This window comes from Eulemur rufifrons, chromosome 3 (genome assembly GCF_041146395.1).
Source record: "Eulemur rufifrons isolate Redbay chromosome 3, OSU_ERuf_1, whole genome shotgun sequence".
NCBI classification, from domain to species: domain Eukaryota; kingdom Metazoa; phylum Chordata; class Mammalia; order Primates; family Lemuridae; genus Eulemur; species Eulemur rufifrons.
The window spans coordinates 76115910-76126306 of NC_090985.1; the positions used below are offsets into that span (position 1 = coordinate 76115910).

The 10397-nt window shown below is 40.7% G+C and overlaps 1 non-coding gene across 1 annotated transcript; it reads left to right on the forward strand.

The window, feature by feature from the left end:
- Window positions 1-4737: 4737 nt before the first annotated feature.
- LOC138382073 (U6 spliceosomal RNA) lies at window positions 4738-4844 on the forward strand. Its single transcript, XR_011233247.1, has one exon. It is a non-coding gene; the product is annotated as a U6 spliceosomal RNA (small nuclear RNA).
- Window positions 4845-10397: the final 5553 nt, after the last annotated feature.

Here is a 10397-nt window from a genome sequence, read left to right on the forward strand (position 1 = left end):
AAATAATTCAATTTTTTAAAGTGCAGAATTAAAAACTTAAAGAAAATGTTAAGAGGCATAGGAAATATTTTTCAGAGAGTTCATCTATAGGCCAGCAAGTGGGACTTCGTGAGTTCCTTGACTAATGGGTGGACTTCAGATGGTTTCCTTCTTTCCTGTGTCAGAAGGAGTAGCTCTCTGGTAGGTCATTTCACATCTGCGTCTGATCGTTTATTTTAGAAACCTCTTGCTTCTGCGGCATTTTCCTTGGGGAGGAAGTAAGAGTGACCATAATTGAGGGATTATGACCCATTGTTTTTATTTCCATACATTCCATAGAGGAAGGGCACTTATCTTACTGCGTATCCTGGGCTTTAGGACAAAGCCCATGACATGGCTTAGGTATTTCTTTATTTTCATTTCTTTTATTTTTTGAGGGCTTGAGGAGAACTGAGATTAAGATATACTATGAGTAAAGCTTCCTTTGGAGCTTCCTTGAAAAGATCTTGGTGATAATGCCATAGATAGCATTACAAGGTCATTTGGAGTACATTTTTGGCCCTCTGAGGAAGGTTCTGGGTCAAGGTCCTAACATCTGGGTGGTAGAACATTTTCCCCCACATGCTTAAACTCCAATGTCATCATAACGTAGGTTTAATTTTTATTTCCCTGCTTGTCGCTTCTTAGTTTTATCTTGATTCACATTAATAACTTATAGGCAGAAAAGCCCAAGAAGGTTACAGACTGCATGACTGTGGAGTGTACCGGGCGGTGGCACCCAGATCCTCTCTTCAGGACAGAGAGTGTCAGCAGCTGAAGACTCTCAGCCAAACTCCCCTGGAAGAATTGCCCTTGACCGCTGAAAACCCCTGGCCCAAGATCATTTCCTGAGGGCAGTCCCCTTCCTAGGGTGGGTCCACGTGAGGGTATAAAGGCAGGGTCTTTTGCTTCAGTTTGGCACAACCATGAAGGGACATTGCAGCTGCGGAGCTTCTGGAGGAACAGGCTGAGACCTCTGTGGTGACGGCATCACACAAGGTCCATTCTGCCCCACCAAATCCTGCTTGCTTCTCCCTGCACCCAGCCCGATCCCCGGGGCACTCGCCCCCGGCACACAAATCTTCATGTCACAATCTATCTGCCAGGGAACCTCACTGTAGCAATGACCAAAACATTTTGCGAGGAGGAATCATATTACTCTACCTTTCTTATGCCCCTGGTCAGAATCAACTTCTCTTAAATTCATTTTCCTTGTGGAAGAACAACAGAAAAACTTATGAGAGAAACTTTAAAGTCATAAGAGCTGCCTTCAGAAAACATGACTTGTTAGATTTTACAACATTGAGTGTCTCCCTCAAACTTGTTCGACATTTTTTCTGACCCTCCCAAATAATCAACTAGTATTTATTAACATAATGACTAATAAGAAATGAATAAAGGGTGAATATTGGATAACTCTTTTTTGTTATGGCAAAATATACAAAAGATAAAATTTACCTCTTTAACCATTTTAAGTATACAGTTCAGTGGCATTTAATATATTCGAATTGTTGGGCAACCATCATCACCACGGCCCAGCTCCAGAACTTTTTCGTCATACCAGCTGAAACTCTGTGCCCATTAAACAATATGGATTAGATTTGATGTGATCATTTAGTTCTTGGTCCCCTTCATTCTAAAAAGTTGAGTTTGGGGAAAGGGGAGTGGACAGGAGTCCCATCTGATTCTAAAGAACTTGGCGTTATGCAAAATAGTGACTGCCACAGGAAAAAAAAGTGAATGAAAAAATGCTGGGAAGCTGGGCCGGGCGTGGTGGCTCACGCCTGTAATCCTAGCACTCTGGGAAGCTGAGGCAGGAGGATCGCTCGAGGTCAGGAGTTCAAGACCACCTTGAGCAAGAGTGAGACCCCCGTCTCTACTAAAAAAAATAGAAAGAAATTATCTGGACAGCTAAAAAAATATATATATATATATGGAAAAAAAAATTAGCCGGGCAGGGTGGTGCATGTCTGTAGTCCCAGTTACTCAGGAGGCTGAGGCAGTAGGATTGCTGGAGCCCAGGAGTTTGAGGTTGCTGTGAGCTAAGCTGATGCCACGGCACTCTAGCCCAGGCAACAGAGTGAGACTCTGTCTCAAAAAAAAAAAAAAAAAAAAATGGGAAGCTGGGTGACTGTAGAATAGTACTTTTAAGACTGGAAGTTCTAACACTCCTATGGAATAAAGAGAGTGAATATAAATATTTTACTCATTGATTCCTTAGATTTTTACCTTAACAAAAAGAACTTTATTGCTTTTTTTTTTTTTTTTTTTAACAAGCTCAGCGTTTAAAAAAAAATACCAAGAATAAACTAAAGAGGATAATCTGGTCTTACCATCAAGAAGTAACTATTATTAACATTTGGTCAATGTCTTGCCAGATATCTTTCTGTGCATAAGATTGAATACACAAACTGAACACAAATATATTTTTCTGAGAATATGATCATAATCTGCCTTGCTTTCTCCTCACAAAAGATGCTTTGTCCATCTTCCTAGGCACCATAGATCTTTAGAGCTGAAAGGGAAATTGGAAATAGTATCAGTAAGGCCCTTACATCCCACTGGAAGGAAATGTGTGGGGCTTGCGAGCTCTCTACACAGAACAGAGATTTCATAGCTACCTCAAGGATTCAGGGAAATAGCAAATAGCGTCTCCCTAAAAAATGTTTGTGATACCTCCTGTGTTCATGCAACTTAATTTGTTTACTTAAATTTATCATTTCAGTGGGGACGAGGGGATTGGGTAAATTCACATCTAATGGGTGTGGTGCGTACTGTCTGGGGGATGGGCACGCTTATAGCTCCGACTTTGGCAGTGCAAAGGCAATATGTGTAACCAAAGGGTTTGTACTCCCATAATAATCTGAAATAAAAAAAATATCATTTCAGTGATTGATTTTTGTGGGGTTTTTAAATTTTATTTTTATTTTCCAGCTTTTAGTTTTTATACATGCCACATATTTTAAAGATACAAATGAGGCTTATTGTAAAAAACAAAAACAATAAAACACCAGCAGTCCATCCCCTCTTACCCTTTGTATTTTTCCCCTTAAAGGCACCCACTTTCAAATCATTTAGAGTTTTTTTTCACTTTCCAATATTTAAATAACTTGCATATTTTGGCACTTCTTCCAGTTTTAAGCATTATCCATCAATTTTCCACTACCAGTGATGAGGTCTTACCCCTCTATTCATCCCTCACTATCAGCCATCCTTAACTTTCCTACCCACCCCCAATCCATCCACTCAGTACAGGAGAGAATGAGGTGGAAATTACTTTTCTCTAGTAAATTAAGGGTACGGCTCCATCGTCTTCCAGTCTTGTTGTTCACAAGTCCAAGACCATTGTTATTGCCTTTACTCTGAATGTCCAATTTGTTTTTTTCATCTCTAGAACTTGTAGGATCTTTGTCTCCAGTGTTCTGACTTTTATAAGTTTGTGCCTTGCTCTGGGCCTTTAGCGAGTCCTTTTGATAAGGAAAACCCCCATTTATTACTTGGCACAGCAGCCACCTGACACCCCCACCCCTCACGGAAGACCTGAATCAGCATAATACTAACCTATTACCTGGCCCATCAACTAACCTATTACCTGGTGAGCATTAGCCACCTGAGACCCCATCGCTCGACCACCCCAACTTAATAAAAGTGAGAAAAATTGGATACACGGGGCTCAGAATTTGGTGGCGAGACCCCTCTGAGCCCTCCGGTGAATAAACCTTGATTCTCTGACTCTCCTCGTGCCACTCGGTTTGTCCTCGGGACCACCCGCTATAACACTTTCAACCTGGAAATCATGTCCCTCGGTTTGGGGCAATTCCCTGATTTCACCGATGATTTGCTTCTTTCTGCTTCTTCCATTTCTCTCTTTTTCTTGAGCTCTTCTTTTGGCCGCTGGACCTCTGGAATCAGTCTTGTAACTTTCTTACATTTTCTCCTCTATTTTCCAGATCTTTGTTTTTTGTCTTCTCTCTAGGAAACTGACTTACTTTTCTATTCCAAACTGATCATAGAGTGGCTTAAAATAAACACAAACGTATCACCTTATAGTTCTGAGGGTCAGAAGTGTAATAGAGTTCTCACTGGACTAAAGTCAAGGTGTCTGAAGGGCTGAGTTCTTTCTGGTGGCTTGGGGGGAAAAGTATGTTTCTTGCTTATTCAGGTTGTTGGCAGAATTCAGTTTCACGTGATTGCAGGGCTGAGGTTCCCATTTTCTCAGTGGCTGTCAGTTAAGAGGTCTTCCAGCTTGTAGAGGCTGCCCACATTCCTGGGCTCACGCTCTCCTTCCTCCCTCTTCAAAGCCAGCAACAGTGGTTCAAGTCCTCTCGTGCTTTTGGAATCTCTCCCAGCTTTTTCTGTTGTGTCATCTCTCAGCCTCCAGCCACAAGATTCTCAGCTCTTAAGAGCTCCTGTAATTAGTGGGCTCACTTGGTAATCCAGGATACTCCTCTCAAGATCACCAACCTTACTCATGTCTGTAAAGTCCCTTGATGTCACGGGTTCTGGGGATCAGGACACAGATATCTTTGGGGATCCTTATTCTGCCTACCACAGGAGTTTTAATGCCTACTATACCTACTGTAATATATTCAACTTCTAACAACTCTAGTTCTCTGAGTGTTCCCTTTTTTGTAGAGCAAACTATTTTTATTGCATGTTTGGGATAACTTTACTTATCTCTCTGAATATAATAATGAGAGCTTTAAAAATCTGTTTGTTGTACTTGCTTCGGCAGCACATACACTAAAATTGGAATGATACAGAGAAGATTAGCAAGGTCCCTGTGCAAGGATGATAAAATAAAAAAAAAAAGAATAAAAAATAAAAATCTGTTCGTTTCTTCTCCTTGTATAATTTGTTTCTTGTAAGTTGCCTTTTTATTGTGTTTATTTTTGTCTTCATCTTCCACCCTGGAGCTATCTGTTGGTTCACAGTTGCTTGCCATGGGCATGAAACTGCTGGTTGGGCCCTCTGGGTACCTGGGCAAGACTTGTGGACCAGGGGCTTGAGGATAAGGTGGCTTACATAATATCAACATTTTTAGTTTTTTTTTTTTCTTGGGTTGGTCAAGTTCCTGAGAGATGGATCTTTCCATCGTCTCTTGCTTTCAGGGTATCGCTGGCTGTCTGCATTCTGGGAACCAAAGAAGGCAAAGCTGGGAAACCTCAGCATTCATGATGTGAACTGCTAATGAATTTCTCTGCTTGCATTAGGAAATCCTCACCCTCAGATGTACTTACTGTCTTCTAGCCAAGAGATTGTAAAATTTCCTTCTCTGGAGAAATTACATTGGTCTTCTCCTTTGCAGAGTAGGGGAGGGAATTGGTACATAACTTCTTAAGTAGACTTTCAACCAATCTTCCCATTTTGTATCCACTTTCTTTCTGTATCCACAGATACCTGAAGCCAAGTCCTGAGCTTTTTGGAGGTTCCACAGTGTAAATTAAGTTCTTCTTGGCTTCCCCCACTGCCAGCTTAGCATTTGGCTTTCTCAGATTTGCAAGATCAATTATCATTATGTAGCCTCTGGCATTGTCTTTGTCCTTGTGGGTGTATCTCTTTACAGTAATTTTAGCAGTATTGGGAGGAAGTAAGAATGAATCTATGATGTGAATATACTAAAAACCTCTGAACTGTATCCTTTAAAAGGGTGAACTTTATGGTATGTGCATTATATCTCAATCAAATAAATTTTAAAAATAAATATATGTGTTTGATAGTCTATGTTTATTCTAGAGCAGGATTCCAGACTTTACCGATGAGGACAGTGACTCAGAGAAGCTTAAGTGAGATGCCCAGGATTGTGATGGTTTTAAGTGATGCCTTTCAAGTGGTTTAGCTAACTCCACTCCAGTGTTCTCAGTTGTATCTGGCCTTGAGAGCTTCGTTTTGGTGATAATGGCACAGACTACTCAGCCCTGCCCTTGGCCACTGGCTGTTCTAGCCTGTACCATTTCTGCAAGAGGAACTTTGGTGTTCTGGAAAACTAGCCATCCTTGCAGGGGTGAAATGGTTTGCAAGACACTGAGTCAAACACCAGTTAAAAAATTTAAAAATATTGTGAATCATTTAATTGTTGAATCTACAGACACCTGATGCAGTTTATACTCTGGGATGATCTTAAGGAGAGACGAAAAGATGAAGACATTGAGACCAGTGATGGTGGAGACCCCGGGAGAAAAGGGAGGGTGGCTCTCCCTGCACTCCCTTCCCCACCCAGCTCCTCTCATGTAATTTGATAAATACACAGAATTCAGAGTGGCTTAAAAACATGCAAGAAAGATTAAGTGGTCTATGGCTTTCCTTAATGTAGCCCAAATCAATAATGTGAGATCATTTCCTGTTAATGTTTAGAGATTTACATGTACTACTTCCATTAGTGTTAAGTACTCTTCCCTGCCTATATCCATTTCTACACATTTTTAAGGTTGTTTCATATTCATATTCAGTCTTTGACATAGCTATGAGAATACAGCAAAATGGCTATAATATGTTCTTAAGCAATTAAGTGTTAATTACCTGACATTAAATCAATTTTTCTCTAAAAATTTTTCTTGATTTCTTGGATCTTTTTGCCCTCACGCCCTTGTTTACCACCAAAATTCAAACAAAGAGAGTTTGCCTTTCTCCTGGATTGGGATAGTTTTTTCAAAATTGTGGTATCACATGACTTCAGTTGTTTGAACAGAGAGTCAGAACTGCCTTTAGACATGGGTAGGGTAGTCAGATTTAGCAAATAAAAATATAAGATGCCTCGTTAAGAAAATAATACCTTTTCTAGTATAAGTGTGTAGCAAATATTGCAGGGGATATATTCACACTAAAAATTATTTGTCACTTATCTGAAATTCAAATTGAACTGGTTGTTGTTAATCTGATCTTACCTGGCAACCCTAGACCAGTACTGTACTGGGCCCTCGGCTTTAGAGACGGCACATCAGTGCTCTCCTAAGGGTGCATAGTGCTTGGCACCAAATATTTACACCTTCGTACCTATACCCTCTTTATAGACCATGGATCCAGTAGCTGAAACTCTAAAATCTCCTGCCTAAATTGGCCTTCATCTGGTGTCAGGGTCTTTGGCTTTTCCCCCAGGACAGTCCTTTTGAGTACAAGTCTAGGCTGGAGGTATGGCCAAGGGGTAGCTGATGGGAAAGGGTGAATAGAGATAGGATATGTCACTAAGGTGTCCACACACAAAGGAGTGGGCCAGGCCCATACAGATGCAGGACAGAACCAAGGTGAAAGGACAGAGCCAGAAGAGAAAGCCAGGGCCTCCTTTGTACCCTTGCTTCCGTCCCCCAAAATGTGAGGGGTGCCCCACAGAAAGTGCTCCACTGTCTATACATTTTGTGTGATTTCTGCTGGCTATCAGTTGGGGGAGGTATGTACAATGAGGGCAGAGTGCAGAAGTTTCCACTTATAATTTATAACTTCTATTTCTACCTATCTTCTTCAGTACCTTCATTTGTTTCAGTTCATCTGTTTTAGGGGAAGTCTACAGTTTTTTATGGAAATTTCACCAGTGGATGAGCATTTTAAAAAAAAGAAACCAAAAAAAAAAAAAAAAAAAAATCCATGTTGCCATTAACAATAACACCACAAAGCAAATCTAATGTTTCTCTTCTGTACCAAGCCTTTTAAGTATAGTTCAGCTCAATGCACCCAGGTCCTCTGTTTAAGTGCTACCCGTACTCCAGAGATTCCATGGAGTGCTAAAATACAAGCTCTGTTCATTTCAGAAGTAAAACAGCATGAGTTGTAAGTGCAGATTCTGTTTGCCAGAAAAACAAACAAACAAACAAAAAAAAAAACAACATAATTGAGTAGAAGGAAGACACAAGAGAAAAGCAGGCTTTTCATGTATTAGGTTTTTATGGTATGAATAGTGCTTCTTTAACCTCATAGAGAAAATTATGCTAATATTTGCCTAAGGCTCAGGATTGCACAAACCCACCTACAGGGGTGGATGCCAGAAGGGGATTTCTTTCTTTCTTTCTTTTTTTTTTAAGGCCAGCATGAAAACGAGGTTTATTGAGCAGAGAAAGACAGGATTATGGGGCAAGAGCAAGATGTAGGTTTACAGAGCATGATACATAGCCACAGATGATGACTGGACCCATTGTCGCAGCAAAGGGAGAGCAAAAGGAAAGGCACAAAAAAGCCAGAGGGGATTTCTAAAACGGCATGCTGAATCACTTAGGATTGCATTTGGCTCCATGCAGCAGGAAGTCAGGCATTTATTTTCCCCTGTGAGAAGCAGGTCTGTGATGCCATTGAATACCTGGGTTCTTTCTGCCTTTCCACTCTGCCGTCCCTGTGGCTTTCTTCCTCATGTCTCCAAGATGGCTACTGCCACTCTAGGCAGGAAAGGCAAGGGTGAGGGGCAGAGTAATGTTGCCAAGTCTGTCTTCTTTTTAAATGGTTTCTTAGAGATTCCCACTAGCAAATTGAGCTGATATCTCATTGGTCATTGAGTTAGAGAGCTACCCCTAGCTGCAAAGGAGTTTGAAGTGGATAGTATTTCAGCTGAGCACATTGCCACCTCAAATAATATCTGGGTTCTCTTAGGAAGGAAAATGGGAAAGCTGGATATTGGGTAGACTATTATCCATCTCTGCCACATATTAACAAGTATATAAACTCTTCAAAAGACAAGACATTTTTTCCTTTCGACATACATAACAATTCATCATTATATAGATATAAGTTAAACAGATATGAATAGAATAAATATTTCTAACCAACACTCACTTTCAAGTGCTATTTATTTGTCCACAAATTAGTCCATAGGTTAAGAGATCATCTCTCCAGATGTGTTTTTCTTTTCTTCTTCTTTTTTTTGTTTTTTAAAGAGATAAGGTCTCACTCTGTCACCCAGGCTGGAGTGCAATGGCCGGATCATAGCTCACTGCAGCCTCGAACTCCTGGGCTCAAGCAATCTTCCTGAGTCAGCCTCCCACACTGCGCACCACCGCACCCATCCTCTTCAGATGTTTATCTCCATACAACAGTTCTGAGCATCAGCTAGTCAAAATTCTTTATCACATTATAAAATTTTCTGTCAATGCCAAAACTTATCTTAATGTTACATTAAAAATAATTTTTAAAAAAGCATCGTGTCTTTTTGTTACAAACACTGGATTCTTAGCAGATACAATATACCTCGTTTTGAATGTTAAGCTTGAAAGCTATAGTATTTGTTAAGTGCATGGTATAGTTAAAGTATACAAAGGTGACCAAAATGATCCTTGCCCTCCTGGAGCTTGTAACCTAGTAGGACTATGAAAGAGATATACCTAGAGCTGTAGCAGGCTGGCACCAGTGCCAGGGGTGAGTGCCACAAGAGAAGACCCAAGTATAGTGAGAGTAGAAGTCAAGAATGAGAGATCGTATCTGGTTGGAGTAAACAGAACAGACCTCACCGAGAAGACCTAGGAGATGTGCTACAGTTTACATACAGTGCAACAGTACAGAGATAAAAAGCATGGACTCACTTCAGGTAACTATGAGTAATTAAAAAACATATCAATAAAAGCCAACTTGCTATTTATTTGTTGCTCGTGGGTACTATACAACGTTGCCAGGTGAAGTGTCAAGCCAGAGTCTCCACACCAAACACAGAAAGCTGCCCGCCTCACCTGCAGTCTCAGATGGCTTATGAAATGGAGGCACCACCTTAGGACAACCCACATAATCAACATGATTTCATGGAAGACCAGTAACTGTAAAACACCTTGAAAACAGAGTGCTAATGCTAATAATTAAAAGTACTGCATTGTTACTGCAACTTCAAACTGTCCTTTGATCAATGGACATGAGGCCTCAAAACGCATTTCCAAAGATCCCTGCTGATAATTCTGCCCTTTGGTTAATTTAATTCATTTCATGATTTAATTCATTTCCAGAGTTGTCCTCAGTCCTACACTTAAAACAGTAACGTTCTTATTGCATAGACATCTTCCTAATTCGATACCTAAAACAATCTACACTTTTCGTGAAAAGACAGGACTATATAATTTTTCAAGAAATTCTCTGTAATTTTCGCCTTTGCTGGTTTTTGACCTAGTTAGAGAAGATATCATAGGATGTTATTTAGGTAATAGAAGAATCTGAGGAACATAGGGGAAAAAGAGCTACAGGCATTTTGAAATAACCTTCCTGTGTTTTCTAACCAATAAGTGCACGAGAGCAGGTGCTCGCAGAGCCAGGGAAGGGGCATCTCCAAAACCTCAGTGGAAACTTTTGATTTTATAAATAACTTGATGGTGGAACGCAAACGCCACCCGGTTCCCAGGCTGCATGCAGTCTCCATGCAGCCTCCATGGTTGAGTCCCTCTCGCCGTCCTCCTTTTCCCTCCTCCAGGCCGATTTCCTGC